At 39.3% G+C, this 22,801-nt stretch overlaps 1 protein-coding gene and 1 pseudogene across 1 annotated transcript in view; one reads left to right on the forward strand and one right to left on the reverse strand.

Moving 5' to 3' along the window:
- SERGEF (secretion regulating guanine nucleotide exchange factor) overlaps window positions 1-22,801 on the forward strand; it is a 204,905-nt gene that overhangs the window by 177,084 nt on the left and 5,020 nt on the right. The window lies entirely within an intron of this gene.
- LOC102852251 lies at window positions 10,942-15,637 on the reverse strand (annotated as a pseudogene).

Here is a 22,801-nt window from a genome sequence, read left to right on the forward strand (position 1 = left end):
ATTATACACTACTTAAAAAATATATACATGTAAAGACAAATCTGACAAAAGATGTACAAGACTGAAAGTTATGAAATATTCTGAGAAAAATTGAGTCCTAAATAGAGAGAGAGATACATTATATTCATATTATCAGATGACTCAGTGTTGTTTAGAAGTAGTCTTCCTCCATATGAATTCATAGAGTCAGTGCAATCACAATAAACATCTCATTGGGCTTTTTTGTAAAAATTGACAAGCTGATTCTTAAAATTCATGTAAAACACAGAAACCTATAAGAGCAAAAATAACTTTGACAAAGAAGGACAGATATTAAGGACTTGTCCTATTTGGCTGATGACTATATAAAGCTACAGTACAAGACAGTATGGTACTGACATCAAGATGTACAAATAGATCAGTGGAAAAGAATACATTGTCTGGAAATAGACCTACACATACAAGGCCAGTTGATTTTCTTCAAAGGTAATTCTGAGGGAAAAGACTTGGCTTTTCAGCTAATGATGCTGGAACAATTGGATATTTTTGCAAAAAAAAGAAAAAGAACTTTGAGCTATCCTCCACATCATATTAAAAAAATGAATTAAAAATGGATATTTGACATAAGTACAAAATCTGTAACTTCTAGAGAACATAGGAGTAAATTTTTGTTACTTTTAGTTAAATTAAGATTTCCTAGTTATACCACCAAAAGTATAATCCATAAAAGAAAAGATAAAAAAAGTTTGTACTTCATCCAGATGAAGAACTTTTGCTTTGCAAAAGACATCAGTAAGAGAATGAGAAGACCAACCACAGGCACAGGGAAAATACTGGTATAACAACCTAAAAAACAATCCTTAATAAGAACATTACAGACAATCTTATTTTTCAAATGGGCCAAAAATTCTGAACATATTTCAGCATGGGTATATGAGGACAGCTTAGAATGATGCTCAGTCTTTAGTCATTAGGGAAATGTCAGCGTAAATGAGCATAAAAATGAGATTCCACTACACACCTTTCACAGTGTCTAAAATTTAAATATGATCATACCAAATATTTTTCAGGATGCTGAACAACTGCAACTCTCATTTTCCCCTTGTGGGAAGGTAAAATGGTACAACCACTTTATAAAACATACTGGCAAGTTCTTAAAATGTTCATTATTTATACCTACAGTAAGACCCAGCCATTGCTCCCTTAGCTGTTAACTCACACAAAATTAAAGGTACGTCCTTGCAAAGTCTTGTTCACGAATGCTTGTAGAAGCTTTATTTGTAATAGCGCCATATGACAGTCTAAGAAGTTTATAGTCCTTTAATTAAGATTAAAGATTTTTACTGTTTGATCAAAGGTAAAGCTTTTTATTTAAGAATGTTCATCAAAATGTAATTTATAGTGGCAAAATAGTGATAGCAACCTAGATACTTAACAATAGAGAAATAACTAGGACATATTCCCGGATTGCTAAACAGCCATAAAAATCACATTTTCAATGAAAATAATGACATGGGAAATGTTGCATGTGAAGTGTAAAACATATGCTATAAAGCTGAATATATACTATGATTCCAACTGTGTTTCTGAAATTAAGTACATTTTACGCTCACATATATAAATATGAATTATAAAAAATACACCCCAGTAGGGAGAAAAATGTGCAACAATGAATGAACAAAAAAGCCAACTTTTCTGTAAACGTTCATTAAAATCACAATTTAAAAAAAATACACCTCACATACAGTTTTTCTGTGTAATTATATAACACTTTTATAATCAGAAAAAAAAGACACTTTATTTTAAAGTTATTTTGTGTGTCACCTAGAACAGAACCTGGTGATCCACACACAACATGGTTTTGGACAAAAAAAAATATCAATCATATTAATAGATCAGAAGGAGGAATGGCATCCACTTCCATAATAGCTTGCCTCCGGAAACCCTGTGAACCTGGAGAGAGGATGAAAGGCACCCAAGCATTGAGGACTCTCCTTCATAGGGTCGCTGTGAGTCGCCTGCGACTTAACAACACTTAACAACAACAACAACATTAATAGATCAGGGAGGTATCTCTGATAATGGCTCAGCTAGGTAGGAGGTGGTAATGGTTGTTAATTGCCATCGAGTTGACTGTAACTCATAGTTACCCTGTGAACAATAGATCTTAAATTTACTCTATCTTGCCCTACCCTCACCATTTCTGCCATGCCCAACCACATTGTCATACCAGTGTGTCAATCCATCTTGCTGAAGATCTTCCTTTCTCTGTCGTCCACCTTTATCAGCATTAGATCTTTTTCCAAAGACTGGATTCTCTTCACAACATGCCCAAAGTATATGTGAGATGAAATTTCACAATACTTGTTTCTAAGGAGCAATCTAGTTGCACTTTCTTCAAGAACAAACTTATTTTTTCTTTTGGCAGTCCACAGAATAGTTAGACTTATTTTTCTGTATCACAGTTCAAATGCATCAGTTCTTCTTCTGTCATCCTTTATTCATTGTCTAAACTTCAGAGCATAGGTTACAAATACCATCACTTGTATAAGATATAATTTCGTTTTTGAACTGACATGGTTGCTCTTTAGCACTTTGGACAGGTCCTTGACAGCAGATTTGGAATTCTAGCTAGTAACACCTGTGAACAGGACAGTGGCACTTGTAAGAATTTGCTTTACCAAGACTAAATCAGGAAGGAGAACTGTTATGCTGGATCCCATGACCCCAGCCAGTTAAAGTAAGATATTGTCATTCTTAGTGCTGTTCATTATAATATTGCATATACTTATTATGATAAGCTTTGATCTCTCTGTCACCTCTTTATTCTTGACTTTTTAATTAGAGAATGAATGATGTTTTAAAATCCAATCTCACTTGAGTTTTGGTTTTGGTTTTTAATAACATGAAAAAAGCGATAGAAGATATGAAAATTTCTCACAAAGACGATATTCAGGTGGCCAGCAAGCACCTGAAGAAATTTATCAAGATGACTAGCTATGGTTATTGTTGTCCTGTGCCATCAAGTGGACTATGACTGTGAACAACATATCTGAACCCTGACCTATCCCATGTCATCCTCACCATCTCTGACATCCGTGAACCCATTGCCACAGTCACTATGTCAATCATCTTGTTGAGGGTCTTCTACGCTGACCCTCCTCTTTTCCAAGTAGCTTTTTCCAATGTAGCTTTTAGAGAGGTGCAACTCAAAATGACTTTAAGATAACGTTTCACTTCAGCAACAATAGCAATGTTTAATGGGAGAGCAAACAACAAGTGTTGAGGATGCAGAGAGATTGGAACTCTCATACACTGCTGGGAATATAAGATCATGTAACTACTGTGAAATGAAGTCTCTATCATTTTCTCAGAAATCTGAGAATAAAAATTCCTTTTGATCAGCTATTCCACTACTGGGAATATACACTAAAGAAATCAGGGCTGTGACATGAAACTATATATATATATATATATGTGTGTGTGTGTGTGTGTGTGTGTGTGTATGTGTGTATATATATATGTATATATGTATGTCTATGCTTGTTGGCATCTACTTCCTAAGCAACAACCCTCTGGAAACTCTGTGAACTTTGATAAATATCGAGAGTTATAGAAAGGCTTCAGGCTTTTGGTTCATAGGGCCACTATGAACCCTGCTCGACTTGAAGACAATCAACAACAATTCTGCTACTAGGAATATACCCTAAGGAAATGAGAGCTGTGACATTAACATATATATGTATGCCTATGTTTATTGCAGCCTTATTCACAAGAGTAAGAAGATAGATGCAGTGCAAGTACTCATCCTTCAACAAATGGACAAAGAAACTGTGGTACATTCACACAATGAAGTATTATACAGCAATGAAAAACAATGAAGAATTTTCTTTTTTTTTCCCCCCCCCGGGGGTTTTTTTTTTTTTGAAGAATTTTCTAAACACTCCACAATATGAACAAGTCTAAAGGACATTATTCTGAGTGAAATAACTCAGTCACTAAAGGATTAGTGCTAGATAAGACAGTTCTTACAAAAATAAGATGGTTTAAGGGAGTGGGGAGAACAGGAATAGAATAGACAATGAACAGTATAATGGATTATGGGATAAGAAGCTTAAATGGAAATAAATGGGTGATCAGATAATATGAGTATTGCAGTTAACAATCTGGAATAAGACATGCATAAGTAATCAGATTGGGAAGGGAGAGGAGAAAGGAAAAAAAAGAGTATAAGGGAAGGTTTACTCATGAAAAGAAATTACTGCAGAGAGTTGACAGGCAGGGATGAGAGGGGAGGAAGAGCAGAGATGAGTGAATGGATGGGCAAAATGAAGGGAGAGGGAGAGTGCAGAGAGATTTCTAGAAGATGTTGTAAATAATGAAATTAAACAGTTGTAATTATTCTTAAAACAAAATGTACATGAATGACTGGAAACCAATTTTTAGAAGTTTCTTTGTTTTTTAAGGTTATAATCTAGAAAGAAACAGATATGCCAACCATTTAATTCTAAGTAAAATATGTGGAATTTTTGTAGTGGAGACCAAAGGAGAAAATAATTACATGTAAAGTACCCCCTTGACTGGAGAGCATGATGCTAAGTGAACTAACTTAGTCTCATAAAGATAAATACTATATAAGATCATTATTGTAGAACGAGTACAAGGATCTGAGAGGGGGATCTTAATCATAGGGTCACAAAATTTGGTGGGTGGAGGGAGGGGTGGGTAAATGAAAGGAGAAAGATCTGGTGTGAAAAACAATGTATATGAACTTTATAAGTTTGTATGCTTATGATCAAAGTGTTTTATTTTTCTCTTCTAAAATTTCTATTATATAATTTCTATTTATCATGAAAGAGTTAATCTACCAAAAACACATAGAATAGACTATATATAGTATTTAGTGAATGTTAACAAGAACTTTTCTATTTTCTCTCACTCTTCTCCTTTTTTTAAAATTGAGATTTTAATGAAAGTTTATACAGAACATGGATTTCTATTAATTCATTATTGCACATTTTTCTCCCTGCCCACCCCACCTTCCCACAGTTCACTTTTCCCTTTGGAAAAAATAAATCTTTCATTGTTATACTGTTCCCCCCTCCCCAGTCCACTTTACTATGTAGCTCTTATTCTGGACTGTTGTCATGCAAATAATGTTTAATCATATATTCTGTTTAAGCATTTCTTTCCCTCATCTGTTTCATTGTAATGTACATTATTTATCCCCTCTTTTCTTAGTTTTCCCCAACCCTGATGTCAGTCCTGTTTTATAACAGTGGCATTATGCAGTATTTGTCCTTGTGTGACTGAGATATTTTACTCAGCATAACGTCCTCTAGGGTCACCCATTTTGTATAATATTTCATGAGTTCCTTGTTTTTCAGTGCTGCATAATATTCCTTTGTGTGAATATACCACAGCTTCTTTATCTATTCATTAGTTGATGGGCACTTGGATTGTTTCCATCTCTTTGATATTGTGAACAATGCAGCAGTAAACATGAGTGTGCATATATCTGCTTGGGTGGCAGTTCTGGTTTCTTTAGGGTCTATTCCCAGTAGTGGAATTGCTGGGTCATATATTTCTATTTCCAGCTTTTTGAGAAAGTGCCATACCATCTTCCATAGTAGTTGCACCATTTTACACTCCCACAAACAGTGGATAAGGGTCCCAGTTTGTCCACAACCTTGCCAGCATTTATTGTTTGTGCTGCTCTGTTGAATTTTGCTATTCTTACTGGGGTGAGATGATATCTCATAGTTGTTTAGATTTGCATCTCTCTTAAAGCTAGCAATTTTGAACATTTCTTCAAGTGTTTGTTCACCATCTGAATGTTTTCTTTGGTGAAGTGTCTGTTCATATCCTGTGCACATTTTACAGTTGGATTGTATACCTTTATCTTTTGCGATGTCTCCTTCTTTCTTTGAAGGATAAGTAGTGATGGTTACTTTGAGCTGAGACGACAACATGATTGGGAATGTGGATAATAAAATGCTATGTAAGTGTCTAATAAGCCAAGTATGTGTGGATAATTCTATTGGTGAGAAAACAGCCCCAAGAAGTGGGGCCAGACCATGGAGATACTAGATTAAGAAACTTTGGTTTGGGCTGTTGGTAATGACATAATTCATATGTCATTTAGGAAGAGCATTTCAGCACAGTCCAAGGAAATATTAAGGACTATGTAGCCACCAAAGAAGGTGCTGCAAATTTGCAGGCAATGAACTCAGAACCAGAACTAAGGCTATTTCTCTGATTCTCTTACTGTGGTAGAAGTTGAGAAAGAGATTTCATTTTATTTTATGTGCCTGGAAATTTCTTGCTGAAGCAACAGTGATATAAATGGCAGTTATCTGTAAACTTTAATTTCTGATTATGTCCAGCTTTCTGACCTCCAAGTTGATCCATCCATACATCTCTGCCCACCTAGTGTTACTCATAGTATTCTGTGTGGGTAGAGTATATACACATGACCTTTCGGTGAATGAGCACCAGTGGATTGCACATAGCTTAGCAGCTTTGTGAAATAGCTGAATTATGAAATAGCTTAATTGCAAGAGAACCTTTCTGAAAAGCCATCCAGTATTTAAAATCACAATCATTAGAATTAACATTTATTACACATAAAGACATTTTTTCCAAGGGTCATATTATATAGGTTAACCCTACCCCCCCCCCCTTAATTCCTACCTTATAGGACAGACTAGAACCGGCTCCATAGGGTCTCTAAGGCTATAAGTCTTTAGAGAAAGAAGCAGACCATTGCATCTTTCTTCAGTGGAAAAGCCGATGAATTCAAACCACTGGCTTTTTATTTAGCATCAAGCACTTAATCACTGTACTACTGGGGTTTCCAAAAGCAGGTATGAGTACACCTTTTTAAAATGAAGAAATACAATTCAGAAAGTACAGCCCACATGATAAAGGTCTTTCAGATGTCAGACCTTGTGTTGTTAGGTGCCATCAAGATGAGTTTGACTCATAGCAACCCTGTGAACAACAGATCTGAACATTGTCTTACCCTGCGCCATCCTCACAATCTCTGACATGTTTGAATCCATTGCTGCCGTCACTGTGTCAGTCTATTTGGTTGAGGATTTTCCTCTCTTTTGCTGACTCTTCATCTTTCCAATCATAATGTCTCTCTCCAAGGAGTAGCCTTTTTAGGCAACATGCTCAAAGTATATGAGATGTAACTTTGTTATTGAAATTGGCTTCTTACATCTTGATGAGGGTCACGTAAGGAAAGTATTGGTTTGTGTTACTGAGTTTTTTTCCCTCCACAAGCAGGTATCAGCTGGCTGGACTTTTGCCAGATTTAGTCAACAGTGACGAAGGGCAGAGGGTCTACTTGGTTTATCAGAGTCAACAGCATTTGTTGGGCATGTCTTTAAAAGTCCCTAGTGCTGAGTTAAGTCTGTGGCTGGCCTGGAGGCTCCTGTGGAGTGGCCCAATCGAAAAGTTGGTTTCTCTGTATTGATGAGGATCATGTAAGGAAGGTTTTTGGTTGTGTTTATTAATGTTGAAATGAACATTCTTTAAGTGGTACAGCAGATGTTTGTCTATTTGCTGTACTGAAGAAACTGAGTGTTGCTGTGATGCTCAACACTGTACCATAGTTGTGTAACATAATATAACATGATACCATAATGGCTATGCATCGAGGACAGTGTTTGAAGGCACTTACAGATTGGCTCAGGTTTGGAAGCAGGCATCACATCCACTTCCTAAACCAGATACCTCTGGAAACTCTATGAACATAGAGAAACGATGTTAATTATGGAACAGAGTTCAGGTCTTTTGTTCATAGGGTCGCTATGAGTCAACTTGACAGCACTTAGCCTCTGCTAAGTGAGACTAATGTTGTTATATTTTGGAGGAACATTCTTCTACTTTGTACATAACTCTTTCTCAATCGCTGTACTGAAGTAATCTGGGTTTACTGTGATACTGAACCTTGTGTCATTGGGGCGTCAAATACCAGAATGGTTTCCCAATGTGGACAGTGTTTGGTGGCTCTCCTAGTTGTAAAGCAGGGTTGGAAGCAGGAGTGGCATCCACTTCCTAAATCACATGCCTGTGGAAACTCTGTGAACTTGGAGAAATGAAGATAGCTATAGAAAGGCATTAGATCTTTTATTCACAGAGTCACTATGAGTCATGCTCAACTCGATGTCAGTCAACAACAAGGAACACTCTATCTGCACATATTTGCTTTCTTGGTAGTCCATCTGATATTCGGTACTCTTCTTCAACACCAGAGTTCAAAGGCATTGATTCTTCTACTCGCATCCTTACTCACTGTCCAGCTTTCACATGCATAGCAAGTGATTAAAAAGACCATGATGTATATCAAGCACACCTTAGTCTTCAAACCTACATCATTGCTCCTCAATAATTTGCTGAAGAGCCTGACCATACAATTTCCAAGTGCAGTCTTTCTCTTGATTTCCTGACTGCTGATTCCAAGGGTATTGATTTTGGATCCAAGTAAGATGAAGTTGTTGACAGTTCAATCTTTTCTCCATCTCTCATATTATGATGTTGCCTATCAGTCCATTGGTAAGAATTTTTGTTTTCTTGACATTGATATGCAATCCATATTGAAGGCTATATTCTTTGATCTTCTGCAGCAAGCATTTCAAATCCTCACTTTCAGCAAGTAAGGTTATGTCTTCTGCACAACGTAGGCTATTGATGAGTCTTCCTCAGATCCTGATGTCACATTCTTCTTCATAGAGACCAGCTTCTTGAAAAATTTGCTCAGCATACAGCTTGAATAGGTATGGAGAAAGGATATACCTTTTTTAATTTTAAACCATCTAGTGTTCCCTTTCTCTAATTGCCTAACTCTATTACTCTTCTATTTGCCTTAGTCTGTTTTTGATCTAGATATAGGTTTCACATGAGTCCAATTAAGTGTTCTGCGATTCCCTTTCTTCTCAATATGAGCCATAATTTTTTATGATCTACATGATGTTGTTGTTATGTGCCGTCGAGTCATTTGTGACTCATAGCGACCCTGTGTACAACAGCCCTAAACCCTGCTCTATCCTGTGCCAATCGCATTGCCTCTGACACACCCATCCCGATTAACCCAGTCACTGAATCAGTCCACCTCATAGAGGGTCTTCCCTACCCAGCATGATGTCCCTCTCTAAAGACCTGTCTCTCCTTACAACATGTCCAAAGTATGTCAGATGAAGCCCCAGAATCCTTGCCTCCAAGGAGCAGCCTGGTTTAACCCTCTCTACAATGAATCTGTTTGTTTTCTTGGCAGTCCATGGTACATCCAATACTCTTCTCCAGCACCACAGCTCAAAGGCGTCAATTCTCCTTCTATCCTCCCTAGTCATTGTCCAACTCTCTGATGCATAACAAGTGATTGCAAAAACCATGGCCTGTATCAGACACACCTTAGTCTCCAGAGAGACACTGTTGCTCTTGAGTACTTTAGAGAGGTCCCTAACCGCAGACTTTCCCATCGCAATACGTTTTTTTATTTCCTGGCTGCTGGTGCCAAGAGTGTTGACCGTGGAGCCGAGCAAACTGAAGCTGTAAACAATCTCAATCTCTTCGCCATCCATCCTGATGCTACCGATTGGTCCAGTGGTGAGAATCTTTGTCTTCTTGACATTGAGCCTCAGTCATACTGCAGGCTGCAGTCCTTGACCCTCTGCAGTAAGTGCATGAGGTCCTCCTCAGTTTCAGCGAGCAGGGTTGTGTCATCTGCATAACGCAGATTGTTGATAGATCGTCCACCAATCCTAATGCCACGCTTCTCCTCATAGAGCCCAGCTTCTCGGATAATCTGCTCTGCATACAGGTTAAAAAGGTATGGAGATAGGACACATCCCTGGCGTACACCCTTCCCAATTTTGAACCAGGCAGTGTTGCCATGCTCTGTTCTACATATCGTTTAAAAAAGTCAATAAAGCACAAACAGACATTCTTCTGGCATTCTTTGCTTTCAGCCGGGATCCATCTGACATCAACAATGATATTCCTGATGCCACAGCCTCTTCTAAATCCAGCTTGAAACAAGTCAGTGGGAACCAAAATGTGATCTTGAGTCTATTCCCCTTGAATTTAAAAGTCCTCTTAAGAATAGGTTTGAAGCATTGAACACCAGTGATGAATTATGGGATGACATCAAGGATATCATTCATGAAGATAGCAAAAGGTTGCTACAAAAAATGAGGAGAGAAAATATAAAAAAAAAAGATGTCAGAAAAAAAAAAACCTAACCCTGAAAACTGCACTGAGTGGTAAGAAACCAAAATAAAGGGAAAATATGCTGAAGTTAAAGAGCTGAACAAAAGATATGAAAGGGCAACTCAAGAAGACAAAGCCAAGTATTATAACAGAATGTGCAGAAACCTGGAATTGGAGACTAAAAAGGGAAGAACTCACTCATCATTTCTCAAGTTGAAAGATCTGAAAAACAAATTCAAGCCTTGAGTTGCAATACTGAGAGATGTTATGGGCAAAATACTTAATTACCAAGAAGAATCAAAGCAAGATAAGAGAGTCACTGTACCAAAAAGAATAGGCTGACCCTGAAATATTTCAGGAGATACCATATAGTCAAGAGCCAGTGGTCATAAAGGAAGAAGTTGAAGCTGTGCTAAAGTTGTTGGCAAAAATAAGGCCCCAGAAATCGATGGGATTCCATCTTTCAACTAGTAGATGCTCACCAGTCTATGCCAGAAATTTGGAGGACAGCTGCCTGGCCAACTGACTGGAAGAGATCCATATTTATTCCCATTCCCAAGAAAGGTGATAGAGTAGAATGTGAAAATTACCAAACAATTATCATTTATATCACATGCAAACAAAATATTGCTGAAGATCATTAAAAAAAAAAATAGACCATATGCTACGCGTGTGTGTGTGTACGTGCGTGTGTGTGTATGTAAGAGAAAAATTTATGTGTAGTATTAGCCAGCTGGGCTTGGTTTAGATGATTCCAATTTTGTTGGCAACATCCAAAGCATCATAGTCAGGAACAAGTCAAACATAGAACTTCTTCTCTGCATCAGGCCTAATTGAGGTGTTGACCTTGGCCACATCAGTGTCATAGAGCTTCTTTACAGCTTGTTTGATTTGATGTTTGACCTTGACATCCACAACGAACACAAATGTACCTTCTGTCTTCTTCATGGCTGATTCAGTGATCAGGAGAAACTGGACGATGGCATACTGGTCAGACTTATTTCTCCTGGAAGTGCCATTCCAAGGGTATTTGACTGCTCTGCCAGGGGGATGAGACTATCTTTGGAGTATCAGAGTCTTAGGCAACCGGAAGGTAGGTGATGTGCAGATCTATTTTTTGTGGCCATGGATGTCCGTCAGGACTGCCTTCTTGGCCTTTAATGCCTTTGCTTTGGCTTCAGTTTTGGGAGGGGCAGGGGCTTCCTTTTTTTTATTTCAGCACCATCTTCGTAGAAAATAGGCTAAACTTTTAATCTTTGCTCTTGTTTACTATCAAGTTGACTCCAACCCATAGTGGCACTATGCACAGATCAAAACCTTTCTCTAGTAATAAACCCAGTTTGTTCAACTACAGATGTATTCCTGCTAGTTCTAACTGGAGGGCATTCACAGTGCATACATGTTGGGAACTGTCCAGTGCTAGAGAAATGTTAGTTGTTTTTAATCAGTTACCAAGTGTACAATAGTGTTTCAAAACAAATTGTCCACAACTGAATGGTGTAAAACACCAAGAAGTTATTCATACATGAATCTGCAACTCAATTGAATGGTTCTTGTCACAGCTTGCTCACATGATTGAGTGTTGGCTGGTCACTGGGACAGCTGAGGTGACTCAGTTGTATTCCATAAGAATTGATGCCTTTGAACTATGATGTTGGAGAAGAGCACGGATTATCCCATAGCAGTCGCCAAAGAACAAACAGAAAACAGAGGTGGCTTGGGGAAGGTGCAACCAGAGTGCTCCTTGGGGGCCAAGATGATAAAACTTCATCTTACATACTTTCGGTACTTTGTTGTTGTTGGTGGTGGTGGTATGTGCCATCAAGTCGCCTGCGACTCATAGCTACCCTATGTACAACAGCCCTCAGCCTTGCTCTATCCTGTGCCAATCTTAATGTCTCGGACACACCTACCTCCATTACCCTAGTCACTGAATCAATCCATCTCATCGAGGGTCTTCCTCTCCTGCACTGTCCCTCCACCTTCCCAAGCATGATGTCCCTCTCCAAGGACTGATGCAGCATGTCCAAAGTATGCCATGAAGCTTCAGAATCCTTGCCTCTAAGGAGCAGCCTGGCTTCACCCTCTCCAGCACAGGCTGTTCTTTGGAGATGGGCATTATGCTTGGAAAGGTGGAGGGAGGGCGAATGGGAAGGGGAAGGGGATTCTCAACCAAGTGAGCTGACATAGTAACTGCAGCAGTGGCTCCAGTGTGTCAGATATAATGCAGATGGCACGACAGGGTTCAGGTCTGTTGTTCATAGGGTTGCTATGAGTTGTATTTGACTACAACTAACAACACAAGAACGTCCCTCAGGCTAGCCCTGGCAAATTCTCGTGGAATGGGCAAAATCTTGTTGTTAGGTACTTTCTAGCTGATGCTGACTCATACTGACCTCATGGATAATAGAACAAAATCCTGCCTGATTTCTGCACCACCCTTATAATCTCTGCTGTACTTCAACCTATTGTTGTAGCTGCTGTGTTGTTCTCTCTCAGTGAGGGTCTTTCTCCTTTTCACTGACTTTCCACTTTTCCAAGATGATAGCTTTCTCCAGGAACTAGCTCCTCCTGGTAGCATGTCCGTAGTAAGAAGTCTCATCATCTTTGCTCTTAAGAGCAGTCTAGCTTCAATTCTTCCAAGACAGATTTATTTGTTTTTTTTTGGCGGTTTGTGGTATATTCATTATCCATTGTAAACACTAAATCCAAATGCATCAATTCCACCTATTCATTGATCAATTTCCACATGCATATGAAGCAATTGAAAGCAAATGAAGTGGTTTGGGTCAGGCACACTTTAGTCTTTACAGTGACATCTTTGCTCTTTAGCACACTAGAATATTAGTCTAGGTCAGAATTTGAAAATGATCATGTGTATTCCCCTTTCCCACCTTGTTATGTGCCATCAAGTCACTTGTGACTCATAGTGACCCTATGTATAAGAGCCCTAAACCCTGCTCTATCCTGTGTCAACCTTAGTGTCTCTGACACACCTACTGCCATTACCCCAGTCATTGAATCAGTCCATCTCATTGAGCATCTTCCTCTCTTGTGCTGTCTCTCTGCCCTCCCAAACATGACATCCTCTCCAAGGACAGGTCCCTCCTTGTAACATGTCCAGAGTATGTCAGATGAAGCTTCAGAATCCTAACCTTATTTCACCCTCTCCAGGACGAACCTGTATGTTCTCCTAACAGTCCATGGTATATTCAACACTCTCCTCCAGCACCACAACTCAAAGGCATCAATTCTCTTTGTATCATCCCTAAGTCATTGTCCAGCCCTCTGATGCATATGCAATTGCAAAGACTATAGCCTGGATCAGGCACACCTTAGTCTCCAGACTGATGTCATTGCTCTTCAGTACTCTTGAAAGGTCCCTGACAGCCAGCTTTCCCAATGCAATTCATCTCTTGATTTCCTGGCTGCTGGCACCAAGAGTTTTTATTCTGGAGCCAAGCAAACGAAAACTGTTAACAATCTCAATCTCTTCACCATCCATAATGATGTTGCCAATTGGCCCGGTGGTGAGAATCTTTCTTTTCTTGAAGATGAACTTCAATCCATATTGAAGATTGATTGTAGGTGCTGACCTTCTGCAGCAAGTGCTTCAGGTCCTCCTCAATTTCAGCAAGCAAGGTTATGTCATCTGCATAACGCAGGTTGCTGATGACTCTTCTTCCTCCAATCCTGATGCCACGTTCCTCCTCATACAACCCAGCCATCTGGATGATCTGTTCTGCATATAGATTGAAAAAGTATGGATACAGAATACATTCCTAGTGGACACCATTCCCAATTTTGAACCATGCAGTGTCTCCTTGCTCTGTCTGACAGCTGCTTCCTGGTTCAAGTATAGGTTTGGAATAAGCACAATCAAATGTTCTGGGATTTCCATTCTTCTCAGAGTCAGCCACAGTTTATTGTGATCCACACAGTCAAATGCCTTTTCATAGTCAATGAAACACAGGCATTCCTCTGGTACTTCCTGCTTTTTAGGAAATTAATTTCTCCATTAATTTTCTTTTTCTTCTTCTTCTTCCTGCTCCCTGCCCGAGACCAGTAACTATTGTCCCTTCAGTAGTTTATTATATGACTGGTATCTGTAAGGTTTTCTCATCTGTTTACTTTATTCATGTTGACTGTGAATCAGTATCCACAAATGATGGTAGGAGTCCGGGTGTTTTCATAGCACTCCAGATGTGCTTGACCAGCACAGAGGACATAGGACCAGTCATTTTTGTGGTTGATAGACTTATAGTAGGGTATTCTGGTATTCTGTTTTTGTCAGAGGACACATCTCGTTGCTAATGTGAATTATAATTAGAGAATTTTTTTTCACAAATATTGTTTAGTCATTTCTCACCATTCCTGTATTTCTACGAGTTTTCAGTTAAGTATAGAAATTTACATTTTAAATTAGAATCTGTTTGTTTTAATTTATTCATTTGTTTCAGTCTGGATTGTCTCATCCAGAGTATTGGCTGCCTCTCCCAGTTTTATGAGTTCTGTGCATTTAAAAAGCATATATTTTATGTCTTTATTCAGCTTGTTTATTAGAAATTTGGGTATTCAAAGTTGAGAATAATATGCCTTTATATACCATCTGTAGTTGAGGATCATATCAATTAGTATCCCATGGTATTAATGAGGGTTATATCCCTTATTATACCATGGCATGGCTAAAGAGAATGTCCTTTAGCATAAATGTTTTCTGTAGCTCAAGATTCACACAGAGGAAAAAGGCCAGCCCTGGAATCTGTCAACTTCCAGGGTATAAGGAATACATGAAGAAAGTCAATCTAATATTACAAAATCATTTTTATAAGAAACAAAAATGTCTATTATTTTAATGTTATAAATCACAATGTACTTTCCCCATTTTATTTGGAAATAATTTAATCTTATAGAAAATTACCATAATAATTATTTTTTCCCCTGAACCATTTGAGAGCAAGCTGCAGGCATGATACCTACCATCCTCTAACTCTATTATATGTTCTCCCACCAACAGGGACTTTCTTACATGCTCATGGAGCATATTCAAATTAGGAAACTGATACTGATACATTACTACCAGCCAGGCTACAGACAGCAAGTGTAAATAATTGCCCCAGCAGTGTCTTCTCAGCAGAAGGACTCAGTAGCATTTCTTTGTCATATTTTCCAAGTCTCCTTCAGTTTGGAAGGTATCCTCATATTTTCATAGCCAATAAAGCTTTTGAGATTTTAGAGCAGTTACCTTCTTGATACTCCCAGCCTGTGTCTGTCTAATGGTCCTTTATGATGAAATTCAGGCTATGTGTCTTTGGCAGAAATATTACAGAAATGATACCATGGTTTTTACGTTGAAGGGTCTTGTAGGATTACTAGATGATTTCCATTTGTCCTTGTACTGGTGATCATTGGTGGAAGTGATATCTACCAGATTTCCCATTTCACATTCTTTTTATGGTGAAATTGTGTAAAAACAGCATGGGCATAGGGGCAGCTGTGTCATCTGACCTCTTCTAACAGCACCCAAAGTAAATCCACTGCTGAAGAGTAAGTTCCAACTCATGATGACCCTCCATCAAGTTTGTGAGACTGTAAATCTTCATGGGAGGAGGCTTCCTCATCCTTCTCCCACAGAATGACTGGAGAGTTTGAACTGCTCATATTTTGATTAGCGGCACTACATTTAATCTACTGTGTCACAAGGAGAAAAAGTCTCCGTCAGCAGGAAGAGGTGAAAGCTAATTCCTGTGATGTCCTCCAAACCTTCTACCAATCAGTTCTAACACAAAGTCTCCTTTCCACAGCACTTGCTACTTCACTGTTGAGTTTGCCAAGCTATTGTAATGGCCACACAGAACTTATAGACAGTATTCATGATTATGGGGTTTATTAGGGAAGTAACTGGTTACAATTTAAGATTGGGAACTACTCAGGGTATAGTTCATAATTAGGACAGCCTCTCCCCTTAGCTATGGTTGAAGGCAGAGTCTCTTTGAACCTTGGCCTTGGGCCTGGGCAAGTGTTGCAGAGTTCTTTAAGCTCTGCCTTTTAAGTTCCACCAAAAGCATATACTTAAACAAACCTATGCTCGAAGGTTCTCATCTTTGGCTCCCTGATATATGTCTAAAGGCTCCTCCTCCACCAGTAACCCCGCTGCCTCAGATACATTCAGCTTTCTTGCTCTGTGGTCTGGGAACCCACAGCTCTCTCTTTTGATGGTCTCGATTCTGCTATCTCTGCTACTACCATTTCTCCACCACTACTTTGCACTGTTTCACTATCTTATGTTGTTTCTCTGGTATTACAATATTCTATGCCATAGATCAAGAACTTTAAGCAAAGGGTCTCAGGTCCAAAGGACATGCCTCATACTTGGCTCTTCTTTCTTGATTGCCATCTCTGAATGGCTCATTTTAAGGTTGGTGGGATGAAGAAACTGACCAATCCCCACATTAAGGTTCTAGATAACTTATTGCACGGTCCCACCCTGCCATGAGCTGAATTGGCACAGTGACTGTAACAGTGGATTCAGGCATGACAGAGAGGATAATGATGGTGCAGAACTGGGCAAGATTCAGTTTGGTTGGTGGCTGGGAGTTACATCGTCCTGAGGGTCCCTAACAACCACAAGCCTACAATGATGGCATACTTTATATACGTTAGTGGGATTTATCCACTCCCCTTTGAGGGCCACAAACACTTTATATTTGCCTAAGATTCAGAGCTATTTTCATAGGGTCTCTGTGAGTTGAAGTCAAATTGATGGCACCTAACAACAGTCTCCTTTGTATGAAATAAGTCTTGAAACCAAATTATCTCAACATTTCTCATCATATTAGTTCATGGCCATGAACTAATGTTTTCATCTAGATGAGTTCATAGTTGTTGCTGTTGTTAATGTGTGTCAAGTCACCTGCAGCCCATAGTGACCCATCATTCTGTAACCCATTTCCTATCCTTCAAGAAGCCAACACAACTTTCTTTGTAAAAAGTTAAGAGGTGCTTCCTGAAACTTATTTGCCCACTCACTTATTAATAGATCTTACACTTGGAAATCCTTTCTTTTACAGTTTCATCTATGAGGGATGTAGAAAGAAAAATTTTGGTATTTACAATATTATAGCTTTAAATCAATTCCTTTCTTCTTCCCAATAAAAGCATCTTCCTTTTTGAATCTACCTCCTGGGGGGGGGGAAGAAATAAGGCTCAAGGAATTCATAGAATACCATTTGAGGTGTTTCAACAAATGGATACATCACTGAATGTGCTCACTTATCTGTGCCAAGAAATTTGGAACACAGCTACCTGGCAAAGCAATTGGAAAAGCTCTCTCTAAGTTTGTGCCCAAAGAAAGATGATCCAAGAAGATGCGGAAACAGTATCATTAAAATCATACATATGTTAAGTCTTGATGAAAATCAGATTAAAATCTATAGTTGGTTTCTAGACTTGTTTGACTTATTCCCATCATTCTTTGAGCACCTTTCAGGTTTTTTGTTTCAAGGATCCAGTAGTTATGTTGTACTTTACCTGCCTCAGTCCTAGAATCAGCTATCAGAAAGAGTTGTTCATTTGAGTTTGAGTCTTAGTGAGGGGGGCACTCTGGTTCTAGTGTCAGAATAAGAGAGAGCAGTATGTATGGTGGTTAAACTCACAGGCTTTGGACCAAGGCATGTCTAGGATTATAGACCATTGTGACCCATAGCCAGTGAATTGACTCCTCATAGTAGGTTTTAAACTGGGCCTTGTAGAGTGGGTTTGATGTCAGATGATATGGAGAAGGGTAAATAAAGGTTAGAAACAAAATTAAAGTCTTATGCTGCTGAGTTCAAGATTTTATATATAGGGAAGAATTTAGGAGTCTTTAAGACTATGTCAACTTAATTTTTATTTTGTAATCAAATTATATGATGGAGAGAAGGAAGTGAAATATATTTTTTTAAGTGTGGTGATATTTATTTAAGCTGCGTATACACTTTACCTTAAGGATTGTTTTATATTTGCAACAGGAGAAAAACACAGAATGTTCATAAAAACAATATTCTTAGATACCCTGTACTGAAAACATGCAAATCACTCATAAAACATAAATAAATAAATAAGGTCTGTGTTTTCATACAGTGAAACACTGTACAATAATGAGAATAACACACTGTTTCCAGTGGCAACATGGTGAAGCTCACAAACACAATAGAAAAATGGTACAAAGTAATAACTGTGACACAATTCCATTTATGAAGTTGAAGGACAGACCATAGTGATAGAAACCAGCACTCTATGATGGGAGATATCACCTGTGTTATTATGATCTATTTATTAATCTGTTTATATTTTAGGTCTCTTTGAAATAATTTTCTTTTTAAACTTCAAGTTAGAATGGAAAAGACTTAATATGTTAGCTCTTGGAATTCAGGCTTTAAGGTTGAGAGCCTTTGAGAAGGCAGAATTGACAGGATCTGGAGATAGACTAAATATAAATGTGAGAGAGGGATAAAGAAAAGGGCCATTCTCTCTGAGATGCGTATCTGTTGTCATATAGACGCACATTATATCCCTGAGGAATTGAGTCTTAAACTAAATTCTACTTTATGTTTTACTTCAGAGCAGCTGGGGTGGATGGGAGGAAGGGTTAATATTACATGGTAATACCTAGACTACCAAGCACATGACATCAAAGAATTCCCTTTGCCTAATAAACGAGTAAGAAAACATCTCCCGTTTTTTTGGCTTCCTTTGGAATGCAGGTTTCTGTTTAAAAAAAAACACCCAAAACCAAAAACTCAAACACAGGAAGTTTAAAGGTGTCTTTGGAAAGCAAGATCCTTCCAGAAGCCAGCAACCTTGCTGCCTCTCTGGTCATCACTGGCCCTTTTTAGTCTTTCTGCAACTCTGGATAAAAATTCCGTTGGTTCACTTGATTGCAATTTGCTTGTCAAACGTGCTCAGCTTTCCACTCTTGCTTTTCTAACAATTGGATATTCTTGGCACCTTCGAGTTCTACACAGATGGCATCTGTGATTGGCCACAGTTGTAGCAGAGGCAGAAGTAAGGTGCCTATCCCTTTCCCTGACAGCTGCAGGCTGGCCGAAGGCTGCACTCTCAGCTGATGATGCTCTTCTGGAGCTGTCCTCAGCCCAGAACGCCATGTGCTCTATGTCTGCAGAGGCCATGCAGAGCCACGCTAATCTTGGCCATTCCAGTTGGACCTGGCCAGCCAGGTCCCTCTTCAGTGGTCCCAGGATTGTAGCAGCCAGAAATTGCCATCCTGCACTCCCTCTCCACCCCACCAGCCTTCACATACCTTTGCAGGTGCATGCCCTGTTGCTATAGCATCTGTGGGCTCCTGGGCTCATTGGTGCCTGGAACGAGCCAATCAGCTGATTCTGCGGGCACCTCTGAGCCTTGTAGGCCACCCTGCTGTTACTCCTTGTTCAGCAGGAGGAATAAGGTGGCCTCTGGCCTTTGGAGTGAGGCTGACTTTGGGCCTTCTGTTTGCTTTTGTTGTCACCTTCTACTGCATCCTGGTCATGCCTCAGTGTCCTTTCTCTGTCTTGTTCACCCTGATTGTCAGAGTGGGATAATTAGATGGATTCTCTCCCAATTCCATGTTAAGAGCTAGGGGACAATGGCTTGTTGCCATTTTGACAGCTGTCTGTATTCTCTAACCTTGGGACAACTTCTTGATGTAAAGGGTGCTTCTGTATCCACGAAGGATGTTTTGGCCCTTAAAGTCTAGAGTTTTGCTTGCCGATTATTTCTTGATAATTAGTATGTGGTTGCCACAGGTTAGGAAATAGGTGGGCAGTTTCTTTCTGGCCTAAAAGAAAGGGAATTCTGATGGAACAGTCTGTAGGGAGCTGTAACCCAAAGACGGCACCTCTCTATCAGCTCCAGTCCCCTAGCCACTTCTCAGGAGAAAGATTCAGGACAGGCATCACCTCCCCTGCAGTTTACAGCCTCTGAAAAACCACCGGAGAATCAGCTGGGAGTTGGTTCCAGCTCCACAGCAATGAGTGAAATGTGACAATGTGAAACTATGGAGAGAGAAGAAAGCTTGAAGTTCATCAGAGTCCAGGTGGAGACCTGACCAGCTGTAAGACATTGGACAAGTTATCTGACCCATCTGAACCCCAATTGCCTGGTTTGTAAAATGATTGTAACAAAAGGCACTATCTCTTAGGTTTTGTATAGTTTAAATATGGTGATTCAGACAAAGCAGTTAGCCAGAGGCTGGATCATTGTTGTTATAATTCATTGCCATCAAATTGGAACCAACTTATAGCTGACCCTCCAACAGGTTTTCAGAGGCTGAAAATCACATTGGGAAGAAATTTCCTTCCACATTTCTTTTGCAAAGCAGCTTGTGGATTCAAACCACCTGCCTTGTTTGATGTTTCCTCAAAAAGCTGAACATAGAAATTACATATGACTCAGCTATTCTGCTGCTTGGAATATATCCCGAGAAAAATGAGAACTGGGGCACAAACGGAGATTGGTATAGCAATGTTCATAGCGTTATTCACCGTTACAAGAACATGGAAACAGCAAAGATGTCCAAACACAATTGAATGGATTGAGAAATTATGGTGCATTCACACGATGGAATACTACTCAGCATGCAGGAGCAATGATTTAGAAAATTACTACCTAACTTGGGAGGGTCTGGAGAGCATTATGTTAAGTGAACTAACTTAGTTCCATAAGAATAAATACTGTATAAGATCGTTATTGTAGAAATAGAAAGAAAACTAGTAAAACATGTATGAGGATCCAAGGGGGTCAGGTAGGAGCAGAGGGGTGAGGATGAGCAGGGTTTGCACAATTTGATGGGTAGAGGGAGGGGTGAGTAAAGTAAATGGGAAAGATCCAGTGTGAAAAATAATGTATGCAAACTTTGTAAGTAAACCAGTATAAAATAAAAATTTTAGTTAAAAAAACCAAAACAGACAAACAAAAAGTTATAACTGGTTCACAAATAAAGATTAGTTGCCTTTGGGTTGGCAGTACAACTTCTTTTTCTTTTTTTTTAAATTTATTATTAATTTCAATGAAAATTTACAGAGACTTTGGATTTCATTCATTCATTGTTGCACTTTTCTCCCCTCCCAACCCTTCCCCCCCGTATACTACCCTTTTGGAAAAGTAAAAGAAAAATTATTTCATTGTTTTACAATCCCTCCCTCCAGGTCCACTCCACTATGCAGCCTTCACTCTGGACTCCTGTCATGACAAAAATACCTAATCACATATCCCTTTTAGCAGTTTTCTCCCTTATCTGTTGCAGTGCAATATACATTATTAAACCCATGTTTCTCAGTTTCCCCCCAACTCTGAGGTCAGTCCTGTTTTACAACAGTGTCATCATGCAGTATTTGTCCTTTTGTGACTGAGATACTTCACTCAGCATAAAGTCCTCCAGAGTCACCCATTTTTAATAATATTGCGTGAGTTTCTTGTTTTTCAGTGCAGCGTAGTATTCCATTGTGTGAATATACCACAGCTTCTCTATCCATTCGTTTGTTGATTGGCACTTAGGTTGTTTCCATCCCCTTGCTATTGTGAACAAAGCCGTGATAAACATGGGTGTGCATATATCTGCCTGGTTGGCAGTTATGGTTCTTTAGAGTATATTCCTATTAGTGGAATTTCTGGGTCAAATGGTGTCTCTATTTGCAACTTTTTGAGAAAGCACCATACTGCCTTCTACAGTGGTTGCACCAGCAGTACAACTTCTTATCACTTGGCTACCAGAGCTCACTTACTTGACCTTTGGTATTTAATATCAGAACCAGGCCAACTATACAGCTAAGAATTAAAGTGCTCGTGTGTGAGTACTGGAAAATTGTTTTCTTATTCATTCATTTCGCCTGTTAATGCATTCAGCATATATTTACTGGCTAGTTCTTACCCTTTCTCAACTCTATCTGATGCATCTCTCAGATCTAGCCCCCAGGGGAGCTACAACTCCCCTCAGAAGAACTGATGGCGTCTAGTCTGACCGGGTGATGGATGAGGGAGCTTACCCTACTAGTCGTTAGTCATTTGGAAATTTTCTACACTACTTACACCTGCGGATGAGGTGGCTGAACAAAGACCTGTTAGTATTTAGTTAACGCTGAAACAGCTTTTCACAGCCACCTTTGCTCTCCCCCCATCTGTTGGGAATGTGCCCTCCTTCTCGTGGAGGTCTTAACTAGCAAACTGGAACCTGATTTACTTAAAGGAAGACTCAGTTCTTGGACTGACTTATATTGCTGACTGTGCTTTGCTGCACTATTCCTGCAACAACTCTCCCATGTTTCTGATGCCTTTAGTATCACTACAGCCTTTGCTTGTAAAGTGTGGCTCTCTTCCTGTCCTCACTGTGCATCTCTGTGCATGTCTCCAGTTGAACTGGCATGGCTACACCTCTCCATATTGGTTATCACACACCTTCTCTGGGCCTTGATCTTTACCTGGGTCCCTCATACCACATAATGCTCTGAACTTGCAGTGTGGGACTGAGATACTGCTGTGGAAGCAATATGATTTATGTCAGAGAGAAAGAATGCCTAATACATGCATGATCGATGAGTGAACATTTTAGCTGATAAAGGGAGTGATA

Source organism: Elephantulus edwardii, unplaced genomic scaffold, assembly GCF_000299155.1.
Source record: "Elephantulus edwardii isolate Elephantulus edwardi_28Jun2011 unplaced genomic scaffold, EleEdw1.0 scaffold00109, whole genome shotgun sequence".
Classification (NCBI taxonomy): Eukaryota; Metazoa; Chordata; class Mammalia; order Macroscelidea; family Macroscelididae; genus Elephantulus; species Elephantulus edwardii.